The following is a 21,039-nucleotide window of genomic DNA, read 5'->3' as shown; positions in this document are numbered from 1 at the left end:
AAATATTTACCCCCTCCTCGGAGTCAAAAAGAGTTTCATTTGAACTTCTGCATATCAGTACAGTTTGGGAAGCAGGCAGCAGGAAGAGAATTCCAAAGCCGTGCTGTTCTAGGTAAAAAGTTATTTCAGTAGAAAAGTTTCTGACATATAGGGGACCTCAATAGTGGATATATGTATTTACTAGCATGAGTGGCCGACGTTGCCCGGGTTTTAGGGGTGTATGTTGAGCAAAAAAAAAAAAAAAGCTGTCAATTTTTTAAATTTTGCCCCCTATTATGACCCGTTAACTTTTATTGTTTTTGGTTTAAATAAATTTAATTCAAGTTAGATCCATGTCCAAGGAACCTATATCTAAAATTTCAAATGTTTAGATCACAAATTGTCGGAGGAGTTTGGTAGAGTTCTCAAAGGTCAAATCGTTGAACTTTGATTACTTAGCAGTCAAATTTCTGGCCGAAAACGGATCAAACGATTTTCCCAAATCTGTATATCAAATTTCGAGTCTGCAGACTGAAAATTGACAGAGTTATTGCGTAGAAAATGTACACAGACACACAGACACACAAACACTTTTATAGATATACTAGTATTTCAGCCCGGCGTTGCTCAGGTGTTTGGATGTGTATGTTGAGCCAAAAAAAAACAAAAGTGGTAGTAGGAAGGCAGGCTCGAACCCATACCGAGAAGGACGAAAAGAACGAGGAAAAAAACTGACGTCTTTGCGGTTACAACCACCGCCAAATCGGAAGTGAGTTATGTTTAAATTAAGGCTAGTCAATCTAAAGGAGAGGATTACTTTAAAAAATATCGGCGAAAAAAACGATCTCCCTGTAGAAAAGTGACTAGTTGAAGGTGAAGATATTAATACTTTTAGCCAGTTTTTCGATATTTGTCGTCTGAAAGGTCGATCTTCAAAACGATACTGATCATGGTAAAATCCGTCACCTCAGTGGAAAGTTTTAAACAGACATGCAAACATACATACATACACACATTTGTATATTGGTAACTTAAGATTTTCGATCCAAACCGATGAAAAAGCTTGCCCTATTTCTTAATACTCTCTATGTAAAATTTCAAATGTTTAGACCAAAAATTGGTTAGTTTGGTAGAGTTCTCAAAAGTCAAATCGTTGAACTTTGACACTTTAACAGCCAAATTTCTGGCCGAAAACCGAGCACATAGATTGTCCCAAATGTCAGTACCTTGTATATCTAATTTCGAGTCTGTAGACTTAAAATTGACAGAGTTATTGCGTATGGTAATGTAAACACACAGACACACACATACACACAGACACGTTCGCTTTTTATAGATATACTAGCGTTTCAGCCCAGAGTTGGCCAGATGTTTGGAGGTGTATGTTGAGAAGAGAAAAAAAAAAGTGGTCAATTTGTTAAACTTTGACCAGTTTTTTGGGGGAGAGGCTCAAATCAAGTTATGAAGTTAGATTCATGTCCAAGGAACCTATATTTAAAATTTCAAGTGTCTAGACGGAAAATTGTCGAATGAGTTTAGCAGAGTTCTCAAAGGTCAAATCGTTGAACTTTGACCCCTTAACAGCCAAATTTCTGGCGGAATAACGACTCCGAAGATTTTCCCAAATCTCCGTTCCTGTATATAGGTTTCGAGTTTGTAGACATTACATTGAGAGAGTTATTGTGTAGGGAAATGTACGCCCACACACAGACACACAGATACACACAGATACACAGACAAACAGATACACAGACACGTTCACTTTTATAGATATACTAGCATGGGTGCCCGGCGCTGCCCGGGTGTGAGGTCAATTTTTTTTAAATTGACCCCTATCATGATCCCTTAACCTTTATTGTTTTGGATTCAAATCAAGTTATTAAGTCAGATCCATATCGAAGGACCCTATATCTAAAATTTCAAGTGTTTAGACCCACATTGTCGGAGGCGTTTGGTAAAGTTCTAAAAGGTCAAATTTCGAGTCTGTAGACTTAAAATTTCCAGAGTTATTACGTAGGGAAATGTACACACACACACACACACACACACACACACACACACACGTTCAATTTTATGGATATACTAGCATTTCGGCCCGTCGTTGCTCAGGGGTTTGGAGGTGTATGCTGAGAAAAAAAATCGATCAATTTCTTAAAATTTGACCCCTATTGTTGTATTATGGTGTTGCTCCCAGGTTGGGAAATCGTAATAGTGCGTAGGACTCCCTGGCTGCGGTACATAGCAGTTTTAGTTACGTCGATCGTCCGTAGGTTCACTTGTTTACTAAGCGGTTGTGATGACAACGAGTTAAGACTAGTTAGTTATCTCACCCTAGACTGGCACTTTTTCCTTATCTTGCCTCTCGTCAATTGTCAAAAATGTCATAACAACGTTAAACCTGAAAACAAAGCGGTTGACGACTTAGAACGATCAGCTGTAACTTAAAAACATGCATTAAAAGACGTAAGTCACAATTGTGTTTGTTTTTGTATAAAATTATATTTTACAATATAGTTACAATTTAAAACAGATCGTCTTTTTTTCTTTTGGTGGTTCTGAAGTTCACAGCGATTAGTAAACAGTTTTCTCACAGTGCTCTGAGGAGGGAAAATGACGTTTCAACGATCCGGTCTTCAGCGACGTTCTGTCCCTTGTGTCTCCTCTCTCTCTGCTCTATCTGCTCTGCTCTGCTGATTCACCGTTTTTATTGGCATTTTGTCGCTTTGTTTTTTCTATCCACGCGTCCTGTCAATCGGTTGATACATGTGTTCTTAAGTCACGTTTTGACCTCAGAAAATCATTCGATTTTGTCTTCAACGCAGCGACACGTGAATTACCCACTCATGCCAATATCTGTAATTCCAGAGCTTACGAGGAATGTCACGTTTATTTGTTTTGTAAACAAAAAAATCGTCGTCCGATTTCTCTGTTTATGACGTAAGCCCTTCCTCTTTTCAACCGGTAGACAATCGATTATTCGATGCCCACCCTTTTAAATCTTTTTATTAAAGTTTTTTTCTTTTCAGTTATGTATGATGGTTCCAGCCATTCATTACATAACACCCCTCCATTAACCATTTTTTTTTTTTTTAATCGTCTATCGGTCCATCGACATTTCCAATAATGTTTTTTTTTAACGTCACAATTTTTTTTTTCATCTCTTTTACTGTATTTTTTTTTTTCGTTTAACTTAGAAAAAAAAAATAAAATAAAAATAAACATCAACAAGAAAAGCATAAGGTCTTCTTCGGTATAAGTGCATCGGCCGCACTTAACAGCAAAATATACGCTGCAAATTTACCAATTTTACCGAAGTGGTCGATTTGTCCAATATTCTCCACTACCTCGGCTCTTTAATTAATATTACTAATTAACTAAATACGAGTCTTACATTTTAATGACTTGTTTAAAATGTGGGCAGCATATAGTACAAAAATTTCGACCAGAACGCCAGGATCCTAAATATTGGTGGCAACTCCGAACTCCCTATGATAAGGATGTTGCCTAACATCAACAGAGTAATTTTCTTAACCAATCCAAACATCCTGTTCCGCGCTCCCGACCCGCAGTTCGATTATAACCTGAGTTCCCAACCCCCGTGCTAACCCTAGCTACGGTTGGCTGATCCCTACTATCATAATCAACTCTGCACGACCTGGGCACTAAGTTATATATATCTTCCTTCGATATTTCATCAACTTCTTTAGCCCTTCCAGCCGTCATGCTACGCGTGATTATTTTCCGTTCCATCAACGGGACCCTGTTTTCCTGACTTGGGGATTCTCGTTGATGGCGATTGCTCTGTTGGGGATAATTTTCTTCCTCCCCACTAGAGGATTCTTGATCTGAACTACTATCCTCTACCGGTGCTGACAGGGTTGTTTTTCTACAGCCCTCTTGCTTGTTGGGGATATCCCATTCCTCCAGTTCTGCTTTCCGAAGGTGTTCCCCATGGGCTTTTGTTACTGCCCCCGTCAGTTGACTTCTAATTCTATACGAGACTGGCCCCGTCTTCTCTATTATTACGTAATATGGAGACCATCTTACGTCTAGCTTTCCCTTTTTTCTATTATTTTTATAATAAACTAAGTCGCCAACTTGAAAATCGACTGCTTTTGTTTTCTCGTTGGCCCTATCTATCATTTTCTTCCTAGCTCTCTTTACATTGTTCCTGACTAATGTAAAGGTCCGATGCATGTCCTGCAGAGCGATCTCATGATCCTCTTCCCCGTAGTAAATTCTACGCGGCCTCAGTATGTTGTCTAACAGCAAGACAACGTCTCTATTATAGAGCAAATAATAGGGGGAGTACTTTGTTGTTTCGCTGACATGAAACCTTACAGCAGCCAGCATCTGGTTCAAGTACATGTCCCATGAACGGTCATTGTCCCCTATTTTCTTTGCTAGTACGTCATGCATCGTCCTATGGAATCTTTCTATTTTCCCGTTACTTTGCGGGTGGTAAAATGAGGTGGTCACGTGATCAACATTAAGCTCTTCTAAAGCCCTTTTCATGATCCCATTGACGTTCTCCGGTCCGTTATCCGTAAGTAACTGCAATGGTGCACCAAATCTGGGAAATATTTCCTCAATTAAGAGATGCACCACTGTCTCTGCCTTTTTATTAGGTACAGCGAAAGCCTCAGGCCAACCACTATACATGTCGATGAACGTGACTATGTATTGATTGCCTGACAAAGTCCTCGGATAGGGTCCGGAAATATCCAATGCAATCTTAGCAAAAGGAAAAGAAGGCATGTCGGTCTCCTGCATTTGAGGTTGCTTCTTCAAATTTCTGGTCTGGCATGGGACGCACTTCCCTATGTGTTCGTTTACCTTCTTGAACAAACCAGGCCAGAAATACTTCTGTTTAATGGAGTGGAACGTTTTCTCCACACCCATATGACCATTCTCATCATGGTATTGTTTCAATACCTTCATCCTCAAATGAGACGGAATATATAATCTAACTAAAGGATCGTCGTCGGGTTGCGATAAATAATATACGATATCGTCCATTATGATGTACTTTTTTTCTTCCATCTTGGACGTTTTACCGCTCCTCATCCGTTTCTTTAATTCGACGATCTGACTATCGGCGTCTTGTTCTTTACACATATCCAAACCTGATAGTGTAGGACGCTCGCTTACTACCGGTGAGCCTTCGTCATCCTTATGCGATACAAACTCTCTTGGACAAAACGATTCGAGTTTATCGCACTCACCGTGTAATTCCTATCATCTATTTCTACTGGAGGATCGTCTTCATCCCGACTCGCATTTACCGCACGGGATAAGAGATCCGCACAGACGTTATCTTTTCCTTTTAGGTACTGTATGGTGCAATCATAGCCAGCCATACTTAATGCCCACGTCTGTATCTTCCTATTCTGTATCGGAGATTTCAGCAAGTACTCCAATGGTCTGTGATCCGTGTAGATGGTGAACGTAGCACTATGCAAGTAGTGATTCAACTTGTTTAAGGCATAGTGAATCGCATATGCTTCTTTCTCTATTGTTGACCATCTAGTCTGGGTATCAGACAACTTATGAGATAGAAAATAAATGGGTTTCTCTATCTCCCGACCCTCCTCCGGGTCGTAGACCATTTGAGACAAGGTTGCTCCGATCGCATAATCGGAGGCATCCGTGTATAACCTGTATCCTTTGTTAGTGTCCGGGTATGCCAGCATCACCATCTCTGCAAGCTTCGATTTCAATCGATTAAAAGCAGACTGACACGCATCGTCCCAACAGAAACGTGCATGCTTCCTAGTTAACCGAATTAACGGTTCGGCGATTACAGAAAAATCCTTGATAAATCGCCTGTAATAGGATGTCATGCCTATAAAGGATCTAACCTGCTTCACAGTGGTTGGGGTCGCAATTGCCTGAATTGCTTTAACCTTGTCCCCCTCCGGCTGGATACCTTTCTCACTTACTCGGAATCCCAGATATTGCACTTCCTTGCCGAAAAACTCACACTTCGCCGCCTTTAACCTTAAATTATGCCTACGTAAACTACCTAACACCTTTTCTATATGCCTAACATGTTCCTCCTTTGTTTTGGAGAATATCAAAATATCATCCAAATAAGGCACGGCGAATTCTTCCTGTCCCTGTAACACTACGGACATTAGCTCCTGAAACACTCCCGGAGCGTTAGCAAGTCCGAATGGCATTACATTAAATTGGAACAGTCCTCTATGACAGGTGAACGCAGTTTTCTCTTTATCTTTTTCGTTCAACTTTACCTGCCAATACCCTGATTTCAAGTCCAACTTTGAGAAATATTTTGCTGACCCAAGCGAGGCCAGTATATCATCAATTACTGGTAGCGCTCGGGCATACTTCTTTGTTATCTTATTCAGGGCCCTAAAATCTACACAGAACCTCTTTGTTCCGTCTTTCTTTTTTACCAAAACTATCGGGAAACTCCACGGACTGTTTGACCTTTCTATCACCCCTGCCTGTAGCATTTCCTCTAGTGCTACATTAACTTCTTCTCGTTGTTTGAGAGGTGTTCTATACGGGTTTTTCTTTATGGGATCGTTTTTTCCTGTATCTATCCTCATCTCTACTGTGTCAGTCCGGCCTAAATATCTATCCTCTGTGACGAATAAATCAGTATTTCGTTGTAGGACTTTATTTAAAACTTTCCTCATTTCTTCCGGCACTTTTATGCCGTTGAGGTTACTTTTGTTTCCCGACTTCTTTTGTTTATTTGGCTTTGATATTGCCATTACTACTTCTGTTCTTCTACATCTACCTATCTTGTAACCTTTCTTTAATTTTACTGTCTGGTTCGTGTTATTCATAATTAGCAAGGGAAAACTTTTCCTACCTTTAATTTTAACTACCGTGTTCGCTACGGATACACCACTTAGATCACTTAGGAAGCCCTTATCTATCTGCACTACTTCGTAATCTAAACCCTGACCATTTCTCATTTCGGCACGAGCTGTGCACGCATGTAAATGCTGCGGTTTCAGGGTGACATCGTGCCTTAATCTAACTATACTCGAAATATAAGCCTCCTCTTGCAGCGCTATGTACTCGCTGCCTAATCGGATTGCTCCTAAATCAAAGTACATTCTAACACTATTTTGCTTGAGCCAGTCTCGGCCCAATATGACGTTCCTTTTAAGGTTTTTCGTCACTACAAAATCATGTCGAATGTACTGGCTTCCTACTTTAATTTGTAAACGCGCCACTCCTTGCACTATGAGAGGTGACCCGTTTGCAGTCCTTAAATTCATCTCTATTTTCTTTATCTCAGGCTTCTCTCTGAGACTTTCTAATACAGTACTTTTTATTACAGACATTTCGGCGCCAGTATCTACTAAAGCCCTAAACTTATTTTTCTCTATCTTAATAGGGATGCAATTAGCGGCGCCCATATGTCCTACGATCTTTGACTGTTCACCCCTCTTCCTCTCGCTGGGCGTCTTGCGAGTGGGGTCTGCTCGTTTCCCGACTTAGGGAAGGTGTAGTTCCTGGCTATATGGCCTTTTCTGCCGCAATTGTAACACTTAATCTCCGGCCAAGGGCGCTCTGTTTCTCTTGCCTTGAAGCCGGGTCCCCTATTAAATCCTCTATAATTCCTCTGCCCCCTATCTGGCTCTGGGAATCTTTTTTTCCTTATCGCTTCTATATTCCTCTGGCGCCCACTATAATTTATTTCCATAGGTTTTTCTTCTCGGTCATTGCCTCTTATGCGGGTTTGCCACCGTTCATCGATTAGGGCCTTTTCATAGGCTACCTTGAGGTCCGATGGTTCTTCCCTCATGACAGCGATTTTGACTTGTCTGTCATATAGCCCCTCGATGAAGAAACCTATCACTTGGCTTTTTATTACTTCATTGTTCGTATCTAGACTACCATACGAACCTATAGCCAAGTGCACTAACCTCTGCATGTAGTCCTGCACAGTTTCGCTTCTACCCTGCTTAATATTTGCTAACTCCCTAACAAACTTGGTAGGATCTGCCTGGACTCCAAAATAATTATCTAGAGCTCGCTTCAAGTCTACCCATGCCACACTCTCATTGTTGGCTAGTAGTCCTGAAACAAACTGTCCTATTTGGCCAGCCGTCGTAATTAACGCTAATTGGCATTTTTCTTCCTCTGTTTGGCTAACTATTCTAGTGTATTTATCTATATCATTTAGCCATCTTCTGTATTCCTGCGATCGTCTAGTGTCTAATGGTTTTATTTTTGATAACAACGCCTCCCCCCTCAGAGAGTTCGAAATGGCCTTCCCTACATTGTGTAGTTCAGCCCCTAGGATCTGAGCGAAATCCGTGAAAAACTGCTGTTCCATTTTTTTCAAAATTATACAAGAGAGAAAGAAGAAAGAAAAGAAATATATATAACTTTTTTTTTTTTTTTTTTTTTTTTTTTTTTTAATAAAACTTTTTTAAGAGCCGAGGTTTAGAAAAATATTGAAAAAATCAACTAACCTTTGCTTTTCCTCAGGTCCAGTGTTCTTTCTTCTTCTTTTTCTTGCTTCTGCGTTCGCGTTTCTCTTCGTCGATTGATTCACGTTGTGTTTTTTTTTTCTTCTTTGTTGTTGTGTATGTGGTAACCAAGTTCTTTTTGTGTAAGAGTTCTTTTTGTTTAGTTTTGTTTTTGTTAAAAAGTTCTTACTTATCACTCTTGCGGAGTGAACTGGTCATCAAGGCACCAATTAATACTATGTTGTATTATGGTGTGGCTCCCAGGTTGGGAAATCGTAATAGTGCGTAGGACTCCCTGGCTGCGATACATAGCAGTTTTAGTTACGTCGATCGTCCGTAGGTTCACTTGTTTACTAAGCGGTTGTGATGACAACGAGTTAAGACTAGTTAGTTATCTCACCCTAGACTGGCACTTTTTCCTTATCTTGCCTCTCGTCAATTGTCAAAAATGTCATAACAACGTTAAACCTGAAAACAAAGCGGTTGACGACTTAGAACGATCAGCTGTAACTTAAAAACATGCATTAAAAGACGTAAGTCACAATTGTGTTTGTTTTTGTATAAAATTATATTTTACAATATAGTTACAATTTAAAACAGATCGTCTTTTTTTCTTTTGGTGGTTCTGAAGTTCACAGCGATTAGTAAACAGTTTTCTCACAGTGCTCTGAGGAGGGAAAATGACGTTTCAACGATCCGGTCTTCAGCGACGTTCTGTCCCTTGTGTCTCCTCTCTCTCTGCTCTATCTGCTCTGCTCTGCTGATTCACCGTTTTTATTGGCATTTTGTCGCTTTGTTTTTTCTATCCACGCGTCCTGTCAATCGGTTGATACATGTGTTCTTAAGTCACGTTTTGACCTCAGAAAATCATTCGATTTTGTATTCAACGCAGCGACACGTGAATTACCCACTCATGCCAATATCTGTAATTCCAGAGCTTACGAGGAATGTCACGTTTATTTGTTTTGTAAACAAAAAAATCGTCGTCCGATTTCTCTGTTTATGACGTAAGCCCTTCCTCTTTTCAACCGGTAGACAATCGATTATTCGATGCCCACCCTTTTAAATCTTTTTATTAAAGTTTTTTTCTTTTCAGTTATGTATGATGGTTCCAGCCATTCATTACATAACACTATTATGACCCCTTAAAATTTATTGTTTTGGGCTAAAGTCAAGTTATTAAGTTAGATCCATATCTAAGTTATCTAAATCTAAAATTTCAAGTGTCTAGACCAAAAATTGACGGAGAAGTTTGGTAGAGTTCTCAAAGGTCAAATCGTTGAACTTTGACCCCTTAACGGCCAAATTTATGGCCGGAAACCCATCACAAAGATTTTCCCGAATCTCCGTACTCTGTATATCAAATTTCGAGTCTGTAAGACTAAAATAGACAGAGTTATTACGTAGGGAAATGTACACTGACACACAGACACACAGATACGCAGATATGTTCATATAGATACACTAGCATGAGTGCCCGGGGTTTCCTGAGTGTTTGGAGGTGTATGCCGAGAAAAAAAAAATAAAAATAAATGTAAATTTTTAAAGCTTTGACCCCAATTATGACCTCTAAACCTTTCTTTATTTGAGCTCGAATCAAGTTAGTAAGTTAGCTCCATGTCCAAGGAACCGATATCTAAAATTTCAAGTATTTAGACTTGGTAGGTAATATACACAGGCAGACACACCGACACGTTCACTTTTATAGATATACTAGCATTTCAGCCTGGCGTTGCCCGGGTGTTTAAATGTGTATGTTGAGAAAAAAAAAGCGGTTATAGAAAGGCAGGCTCGAACCCGTACCGCAAAGGAGGAAAAGGACGAAGAAACACCCGTGACGTCTTTGTGGTTACGACCACCGCAAAACGTGAAGTGACTTATGTTTACATTAAGGCTACACAATCGAAAGGAGAAGATATCTTTAAAAAATATCGACGAAAAAATCGACGATCCCCTGTAGAAAAGTGCCCAGTTGAAGGTGAAGATATTAATGTTTTAGCAAATTTTTCGATATTTGTCGTCTGAAATGTCAATCTTCAAAACGATACTGATCTTGGTAAAATAGGTCGCCTCTGTGGAGAGTTTTAGGCAGACATTCAAACATATATACATACATGCATTTATATATTGGTGACTAAAAATTTTCGACCCAAACCGATGAAAAAGCTTGCCCTATCTCTGAATACCTTTTATGTAAAATTTCAAATGTTTAGACCAGAAATTGTCTGAGTAATAAGGTAGAGACCGCAGAGCTAAATTTTTTAAAACTTTGACCCCTATTATGACCCATTAAAATTTGTTGTTTTGGGCTCAACTCAAGTTAGATCAATGTCCAAGCAACCTATATCTAAAATTTCAAGTGTTTAGACCCAAAATTGTCGGAGGAGTTTGGTAGAGTTCTCAAAGGTCAAATCGTTGACCATTGACCCCTTGACAGCCAAATTCCTAACCGAAAATCGATCAGAAGATTTTTCCAAACTCCAGTACCCTGTATATCAAATTTCGAGTCTGTAGGCTTAAAATTGTCAGAGTTATTACGTAGGGAAATGTACACAGACACACAGACAGACACACAGACACACAGACACGTTCACTTTTATAGATATACTAGCATGGATGTCCGGAGTTTTCCGGGTGTTTGGAGGTGTATGCTGCAAAAAACAACAAAAAAAAAACGCAAAAAAAAACGGTTAAGTTTTTAAATTTGACCCCTATTATTACCCCTTAAAATTTATTGTTTTCATCTCGAATTACATTATTACGTTAGATCCATGTCCAAAGAACCTATATCTAAAATTTCAAGTGTTTAGACCCAAAATTGTCGGAGAAGATCATTCAAAGGTCAAATTGTTGAAATTTGAACACTTAATAAATAAATGTCTGGCCGAAAACCGATATCGTAGATTTTCCCAAATCTCAGTACCCTGTAGTTACAAAGTTCGAGTCTGTAGACTTAAAATTGACTTTTGTAGACTTAAAATTGACGGAGTTATTACGTAGGGAAATGTACACACACACACACATACACACACGTTCACTTTTATAGATATACTAGCATTTCGGCCCAGCGTTGCGCGTGTGTTTAGAGGTGTATGCTGAGCAAAAAAAAAAAAACAAAACGAAAAAAGGTCAATTTTTTAAAATTCTACCTTTATTATGACCCCTTAAAATTTATTGTTTTGGGATAAACGTCAAGTTATTACGTTAGATCCATGTCCAAAGAACCTATATCTAAAATTTCAAGTGTGTAGACCAAAATTGTCGGAGGAGTTTAGTAGAGTTCTCAAAGGTCAAATCGTTGATCTTTGACCCATTAACAGCAAAGTTTTTGGCCGAAAACCGATAACAAGATTTTCCCAAATGTCTGTACCCTGTATATCAAATTTCGAGTCTGTAGACTAAAAATTGACATAGTTATTGCGTAGGGAAATATACACAGACACACAAACACACAGACACGTTCACTTTTATAGATACACTAGCATGTATGGCCGGCGTTGTCTGTTTTTTTTTTTTGGGGTGTATGCTGCGCAAAGAAACAAACAAAAAAAAACAAACAAAAAACGGTCAATTTTTTAAACTTTCATCTCTACTATGAACCCTTAAAATTTATTGTTTTCATCTCGAATTACATTATTACGTTAGATCTATGTCAAAGGAACCTATATCTAAAATTTCTAGTGTCTAGCCCCAAAATTGTCGGAGGAGTTTGGTAGTGTTCGCAAAGGTCAAATCGTTGAACTTTGACTCTTTAACCGAGATTCGAAACAAAAACGTTCAACACACGATTTATTTAGCCTCTGTCGTCAATGGATGGCGGCGTGAAAACATGTTTACTGCAAGGCTAAAAATAAAAACACGAACCAATAACTCCTACGTTCTGCATTCGTGATGCCGGCGTTTGACCTTCACCTGGCAAATTTCTTTTTTTTAATTTTCACACTTTTGCACCGATTTTTCCCGGCTAAAACCCAAATATAAATGTTTTTGCATCGATTACAATACCTTATATATGAAGTTTTATATCTGTAGACCAAAACCTCTAGGAGGAGTTTGGTAGGAAAAAAATTGTTAAACAAAAATATATACGTATACATAAATATATATGGAAAGGATTTTGCGTTTACTATAGACTTTTTACGAAAATATTATGCAAGGAAAAATCATGTAGAATATTTGCATGAATATAATTACACGCAATAGTTAATTAAAGATGATTAAACCATGAGAAAACCGAAGCAAGTAATAGGGAATTAAAATGAATGTTTAAAAGAATATGAAAATTAGCAAGACCTTTTACTAGTGAATGCAATTCCACAACCCATGTATAAGAAAATTGTATTTTCTTTTTAAATAACTAGAAAAGAGGCTTGCCTTTTTTCTGTTGTTCTTTGCCTTCGGGCCGGGATCGAGGTGTAGTATCTGTTCTGCAAATGCTGCACTTAAGATAATTTGTACCAGTCAATGGAGGGGAAACCCTCTATACTGGGACAATTATTATTTTTGGTAACCAGAGTGCCCCCTTTTTGCCTACTTTTAGGGGAGCTGGTTTTTACCTCACATTAAAAACGGCCTTGTGCCTAATTTGCTTTTGGTGGGGAAGCAAATAAATACAAGAAAAGAGGCTTGCCTTTTTTCTGTTGTTCTTGGCCTTCGGGCCGGGATCGAGGTGTAGTATCTGTTCCGGCAGATACTGCTAGCTATGACTAGCTATGACTAGCTATGACTAGCAAAGACCAGATGTGGGGGCAACCCCACATGCCTGACCTTTAACCAGCTCCCATTTCCTACCTCTCGGGAGCTGGTCCCCTTTTTCCCTTCCCCCTCCCTTCACGCCTCACATTAAAAATTGGCCTTGTGCCTAATTTGCTCGGTGGGGGAGCAAATAAATACCATCTGTTCCGGCAGATACTGCAAGCTATGACTAGCTATGACTAGCAAAGACCAGATGTGGGGGCAACCCCACATGCCTGACCTTTAACCAGCTCCCATTTCCCACCTCTTGGGAGCTGGTCCCCTTTTTCCCTTCCCCCTCCCTTCACTCCTCACATTAAAAATCGGCCTTGTGCCTAATTTGCTCGGTGGGGGAGCAAATAAATACCATCTGTTCCGGCAGATACTGCAAGCTATGACTAGCTAGGACTAGCTATGAATAGCAAAGACCAGATGTGGGGGCAACCCCACATGCTTGACCTTTAACCAGCTCCCATTTCCCTCCTCTCGGGAGCTGGTCCCCTTTTTCCCTTCCCCCTCCCTTGACTCCTTACAATGAAAATCGGCCTTGTGCCTAATTTGCTCGGTGGGGGAGCAAATAAATACCTACTGCAAGCTATGACTAGCTATGACTAGCAAAGACCAGATGTGGGGGGCAACCCCACATGCCTGACCATTAACCAGCTCCCATTTCCCACCTCTCGGGAGCTGGTCCCCTTTTTCCCTTCCCCCTCCCTTCACTCCTCACATTAAAAATCGGCCTTGTGCCTAATTTGCTCGGTGGGGGAGCAAATAAATACCATCTGTTCCAGCAGATACTGCAAGCAAAGACCATATGTGGAGCCAACCCCGCATATAAAACCTTGGTCAATGTAGGGGCAACCCTTCATACCAATTGTCACTATCCAGCTCCCCTACTTCCCGGGGAGTGGTCCCCATTTACCCTTCACTCCTCACATAAAAAAATCGACCTTGTACCTAATTTGCTCGGTGGGAGAGCATAAAATACCCTGTTGTTCTTGGCCTTCGGGCCGAGATCAAAGTGTAGTATCTGTTCTGCAGATGCTCCACTAAAGATAATTTGTACCAGTCAATAAAGGGGAAACCATCTATACTGGGATAATTATTATTTTTGGTAACCAGAGTACCCCCTTTTTGCCTACTTTTAGGAGAGCTGGTTTTTACCCCACATTAAAAAAGGCCTTGTGCCTAATTTGTTTTTGTGGAGAAGCAAATAAATACAAATTTAGTGGTGGGAACCGCTTCGGGCGCGCTTGGGGAGTGGCTGCAGCTGTCGGAGGGGGAGGTCCGCACTCTATGGAATTGGTCGCCAGGCCGGGGTTATTTTAACAATTCCGAAATTTCCCTGACCTGGCGATTGGGTAGAAACGCTTTACACCTCAATGACATACTGTTCGGAATTGGTAGGATGTTTAGTCCTTTTTGTCCATGGTGCGAGGGAGATGGCTTAGAAACTGTAGAGCACACATTTTTTACTTGTTCCGAGCTCCGTGAATTCTGGGAGAATGTCAGTGAGGTCACGGCTTGCATCGTCCCTGATCAGGTGACGATCCTGGATTTAGCATCCGTAGTCTACAACGCAGATCCCTTGTGGCCTAGGGAGGAACGAATGGTGTTCCTAGCGACCTTGGCCATAGCTAGACTAGTAGTGTGGATTTCACGCATAGAGATAGGGCGTGGGGGGCTGCCTTCTCATCGGGATCAGATTTTATATTTTAAACATTAACCTAAAATCAAAATCAGATGCGATAGAAGGAGGTTATCTCGCTCAGAGTTTAGTAGGAGGTGGATTCACACCGCTAGTTTATGTGCGTTCGTGCGAAACAGGCTTGAATACGTGTTCCCTGCCTAGGCATTGCACACGCCGACCGAAAAAGCAATCCCCAGAGCAGATCAAGACTATCCCGTAGTGGATCAGTCCTTTAGCTAGTTGGTATAAATGAGCTCCATGTCCCCAATCTTTATTTTAGGTGTTAGAATACCTCCAAAGAAGCCCAGTCCTGATTAATTTATTTTACTCCAAACCCGTCCCAATGGTGTTTTTCTTGGAGGTCACCGAATATGCCCATGCCCCCTCCTATTTTATCCGTAGTTGTGCCCATTCCCTCTTAGGAAGTGCTCCCTTGTTTTCGGCTTATACCGGAAAACAGAAAGCATTTCAAAATTAAATAGGTAAGGGTGGGTCCGCATTAACACATTCATTGCTTAACGTTTTATTTACTTTTTATTAGTTATTTTTCTTTATTTTGGGGTTTTTTAAGGCTCTCATTACCCCCGCCCATCACTCGCATATATCATACGCATCACAATTTCATCCTTCATATATCATACGCATCACCTTCATTGTTTCATTGTAAATAAAATCATAAAAAAAATGTCATTGCAAAAAAAAAAAGAAGAAAAACGTCTTTGTAAAACGCTTGTAAATATTGTTCATGTCATCTGTGGTTTTAAGAGTGAATGCGGTATTGTGGTGACTGCAACTACTTATAGGGAATAGACCAAGTGGACGACCCTCGACCCCAATTTTCCCCCTACACCCTTTTTAGCCTCATACCACATTGAAAAAGATATATCTACATATTTTATATAATTTTCATTAAAAAAAAATTGTAAAATCTGTGAATTTTCTTCTTTAATAAATATTTAAATAACTAGAAATGATGGTTGCATTTTTTCTGTTGTTCCTGGCTTCGAGCCAGGATCAAAAGGTAGTATCTGCTGGAACAGATACTGCAAGCAAAGACCCTATGTGGGGGCGACCCCACAGATAAGACCTTGGTCAATGTAGGGGCAGCCCTTCATACCAATTGTCAGTATCCAGCTCCCCTACTCCCCGGGGAGTTGGTCCCCGTTTCCCCCTCACTCCTCACATTAAAAATTGGCCTTGTGTCTAATTTTCTCGTGGGGGAGCTAATAAATACATGGCCTTCGGGCCGGGATGAAAGTGTAGTATCTGTTCCTGCAGATATTGCAAGCAAAGACCACATGTGGGGGAAAACCCACATATAAGACCTTGGTCAATGTAGGGACAGCCCTTCATACCAATTGTCAGTATCCAGCTCCCCTACTCCCCGGGGAGCTGGTCTCCATTTCTCTTTCACTCTTCACATTAAAAATCGGTATTGTGCCTAATTTGCTCGGTGGGGGAACAAATAAACACCCTGTTGTTCTTGGCCTTCGGGCCGAGATCAAAGTGTAGTATCTGTTCCGGCAGATACTGCAAGCAAAGACCATATGTGAGGGCAATCCCTACATATAAGACCTTGGTTAATGTAGGGGGACCCCTTCATACACATTTTCACTATCCAGCTCCCCTACTACCCGGGATTTTGTTCCCATTTCCTCTCCACTGCTCACATTTAAAATCGGGCTTATGCCTAATTTGCTCGGTGGAGGAGTAAATAAATACCCTATTGTTCTTGGCCTTCGGGCCGGGATCAAGTGTAACATCTTTTCTACGGATGCTGCACTTAAGGTAATTTGTCCCAGTCAATGGAGGGGAAACTCTATATACTGGGACAATTACTATTTTTGGACCCAACCAGAGTGACACTTTTCCTTTTTTTCGGGTAGCTAGTGTATCCCCACTTTGAAATCGAGATCGTGGCACATTTTGCCTTGTGGGAAAGCAAATAGATTCTAATAAATAGAAAAGAGGGTTTTTAATATTAATATCAATGCACACAAAAGAAAAACGAATTTATAGGAGTATAGATAAATAAATAAAGTAATAAAATTATATACATATATATACATTATATGTATTTATATACATAGACACATTAAATATAGTGAAAATGTAAGGAAAAAAAACTTACCTTCAGTGCATGTCTTATATGCCCAATATAAATGCGATAACCTCACTGCTATAACTATTATAATTACTACAACGTTTAATGCAGCTAAAACTATACGCTTTGTTGAATTCAAGTACTATTAATAGACAGACGAGCACACCTTTTTTTTTTATTGCAGCCGACTTCGGGAATTAATGGAGGATGTCAAATTGTTAATGGTCCGCATCGATGTCGAGCGCTTGCATTTCCTTGATGCAACATACGTTATAGACAGCACGGGGAGGAAAGAATGTTTTTTTTTTCTGACCATCCTAGCAGTAGACAAAATAGTGACAAAAAGGTCTACGAGGGAACATAATGAGATCCCGTTCCTGCTTTGTTTTTGTTAATATAGAAATCACCCTCTCCCAACTAGGGACCGTCCTACTTGTTTTCCAGGAACCGAAAACAATGGGCGATTTAATAGGGTTGACAGGGACCATACTAACCCACCCCAATAGGCATTTTACTTTTGGGTGTTTCTTAGCTCTGCCCACTACGAACTTTTTATCAAAATCAAAGACTTCTTCCAATGAACTTTTTCCTGTTTTTATTATATATATATGATAGCCGAAAGTGCTCTTGAGAAATTCCCGCCCATCTTATTCAAAACTCTCTCTCTTTCTCTCTCTCTCTCTCTCTCTCTCTCTATATATATATATATATATAGGAAGAATAAGTAAAGGAATACTAGAGAGAAGTAATTTACAAATTAAAACCAAATATGAACTAAACCAATGGATTAACACCAATGACACTATTAGATGGTTCAATAATATCCAAAACAAAAACAAGGCCGCATTCATCCAGTTGGACATTAAAAGCTACTATCCTTCAATATCAAAAGAACTCAATGGACTAAGAAGAACCAACCCGGATCATTTCACCTCTTAATGGGATCTCTGGATTCAACAGCAACCGACCTAGTTGATCTCTTCACTCTATATAATCTCACGAAAACTATAGATAACAAAAACATAGAACTATATAGTGACGATGGCCGTATCGTAGTTGAAAATTTCAAATGGCTCTAAATGCGAAAAATTGAAAAAAAAAAACTTTGCTAAAGAAATGAACAGAATAGGTCTAAAACTGGACATTAAGTCTTACGCAAAAACTGTTAACTTTCTCGATATTACTCTTAACCTCTCGAATAACTCATATGAACCTTACACTAAAGACAATACTTACCCATCCTATATACACTCACTATCTAACCACCTAAAACATATCATTAAACATGCCCCTACATCTATCGAAAAAAGACTTAGTACTAATTCCTCTAAACTTGAAATATTCAATAAACATAAAACATTTTATGAAAATGCCCTTAAAGAAAGTGGGCACCAAAACACTATCTTTAATTACATTGAACCTAATCCATCTTATGCCCCAAACAAGAAAAATGGGGTAAAAAAATTATTTGGTTCAACCCTCCTTCAATATAATGGTTAAAACGTAACTAAGCAAAAAATTCTTTCAACTAATAAACAACCATTTTCCACCCAATCATACACTACACAAAATATTTAATAAAAACACAATTAAGCGTAGCTACAGCTGTACTGATAACCTAGAACATATAATCAAGAAACACAATAGGAAAATACTTAACAAAGATAAAAACACAAATAACACTAGCAGAAATAATTGTAACTACACCAACAAATCCCAATGCAGACTTAATTAACAATGCCTACAAACAGAAGTAGTCTATAAAGCCACAATTGCCCCTGAAGAAAACCCAAACGACAAAAAATACTATATTGGCTTAGCAGGCACCTCCTTTAAAGATAGGTTTAGAGTACATAAATGCTCCTTCAAAAACCCCAACCACCCTAACAAAACCTCACTAACCTCCCAATATCTAGATCTAATTAAAATAACCTTACATCAACCATTAAGTGGGAAATCCTTAAAAAATCTAACGTACGTAAATCTCTTCATGCCTCCTCTGCCTGAACGAAAACCTTTTTATATTCAGTTTTAAAGATAGAGACAAATTACTAAATAGGAAACATGAAACCACCATAAACTGCCGGCATTACAAATTCCACCTCCTTAGCAATTATACACCCTCCTGAAACCTCCCATAGACAACATCCTTTTGGATCCGCTGAATAATACACACAATACATCCACATACACCCAATTACTGTAACATCAACACAGCCAAATCCCCTTACTCCACCCTCCCCATATCCGATATTACCTTACCCATCTCCACATTCGTCTACCCATGAATCCTTCTACCCCCACTCACTTACTAATTACTACTAAAACTCATCTCATTTATATGGGTGTACATATTTTGCAAACTTTATGGATATCTGTATGTATATATATGTACGTTTTGTAGATATAACAGAAATACTATTATCTTTAACACACCTACTTATTTGTCTGTATGTGTGCATGTATCTTCATGTGTATATGTATGTGTATGTGTATGTGCGGGCATAATTGGATCTATATGTATATCCCTATGTGTGTTTATGTATATCTTTCTATATACGTGTGCATGGATATATGTGCTCATAGTTCGTGTGTATATACATGAGTATATATATTTGTATATCTATGTCTATGTGCGCATTATGTCTATGCCTGCATCTGGATGTTAGTGTCTGTATGCATGTGTGTATCTATATATATGCAGGGTGAACGTATGTATGCAGGTGTAGCTATATCTGGATTTATATGCATATATATGTTTGTATGTGTATATATGCCTATATCAACAATCCACTTGACTCAGAAAATGAAGTTAAGCATAACCACTGCCGAGAGCACCATGTTAGGAGCCCAAACCCTATATATGAAGTTAATCTTTAACCTTTAAACCTTTATACCCATTTTATTTTTTCTTTCTTAGATAATATAAATTAATCCCTACCCAATAAGCAAATCAAATCAATAAGACCTCTATATATTAAACCAACAACATGTATTTAGAACATATCTTACAATACATGTACCTAACCTCGCATTATTAACTACACCCGCTTATTTATTTATCACTTGTTTATTTATTTATCTACCCTAACTTTACTTTACTTACTTAGTATAAATATACACATCTCTCTCTCTCTCTCTATATATATATATATGTGTGTATATTTATACTTTTATGAATATGTATATTTATATAATTGTATATACGTGTATATGGGTACATGTATGTATGCACATATGTATGTATGTGTATGTACGTCTACATCTTACTGGAGATCAGTACATGTATCTTCATATGTATATGTGTGTGTATGTGTGGGCATGGTTGGGTCTATATATATATCCTTATGTGTGTTTATGTATATGTTTCTAAGTGCGCGTGTATGAATGTATGTGCTCATGCGTCCTGTATATATGCATGAATGTATATTGGTATATCTATATCTATGTGCACATGTATGTGTTTGCGTACATCTGGGTGTTAATGTGTGCATAAATATATGTGTATCTATGGGTATGCATGGCTGAACGTATGTATATAGGTATGGTTATATCTGAGTTTATATGCAGCTATTTGTATATGCCTGTATCCACAATACACTTAACACTGAAACTAAAGTTAAACATAACCACTGCCCAAAGCACCATGTTAGGAGCCCATCCCATATATATATATATATATATATATATATATATATATATATATATATATGAACCTAACGTTGCGTTTACCTAACCTCGCGTTATTAACTACACCCATATATTTACTTATCTATTTATTATTATTTATTTATCCTAACTTTACTTTATTTACTTGGTATAAATATACACGTGTCTGTGTATATATGTATACTTATATATGTCTATATATGTCTGTAGATTTATATCTTTATAAATATGTATATTTATGTAATTGTGTATACGTGTATATGGGTACATGTGTGTGTATGTATGTATATATACGTACATCTACTTCTTACTGGATATCTATATCTCCACGTATATGTATATATGTAGATGTATATATATGTATATGTGTCTATGTATATATGTGAGTATGTATATGCGTATAG

At 38.7% G+C, this 21,039-nt stretch overlaps 1 protein-coding gene across 2 annotated transcripts in view; it reads right to left on the bottom strand.

Annotated features, from left to right (window-relative positions):
- LOC145296660 (beta-1,3-galactosyltransferase 1-like) overlaps positions 1-21,039 on the bottom strand; it is a 165,543-nt gene that overhangs the window by 27,014 nt on the left and 117,490 nt on the right. Inside the window, exon 1 of one of the 2 annotated variants that reach the window (XM_080142598.1) lies at positions 16,994-17,131. The exons of the other annotated variant lie outside the window; for it this stretch is intronic. The gene's annotated coding sequence lies outside the window, so the exon portion shown is untranslated. Of the gene's footprint in view, positions 1-16,993; positions 17,132-21,039 lie in introns of those variants that run through there. 2 annotated transcript variants of the gene reach the window in all.

The sequence above is a fragment of the Euprymna scolopes genome, chromosome 17 (assembly GCF_053919585.1).
Source record: "Euprymna scolopes isolate OS-2025 chromosome 17, ASM5391958v1, whole genome shotgun sequence".
Lineage (NCBI taxonomy): Eukaryota > Metazoa > Mollusca > Cephalopoda > Sepiida > Sepiolidae > Euprymna > Euprymna scolopes.
The sequence above is the reverse complement of the archived record's forward strand: the minus strand, read 5'-3'. Positions and strand labels throughout refer to the sequence as shown.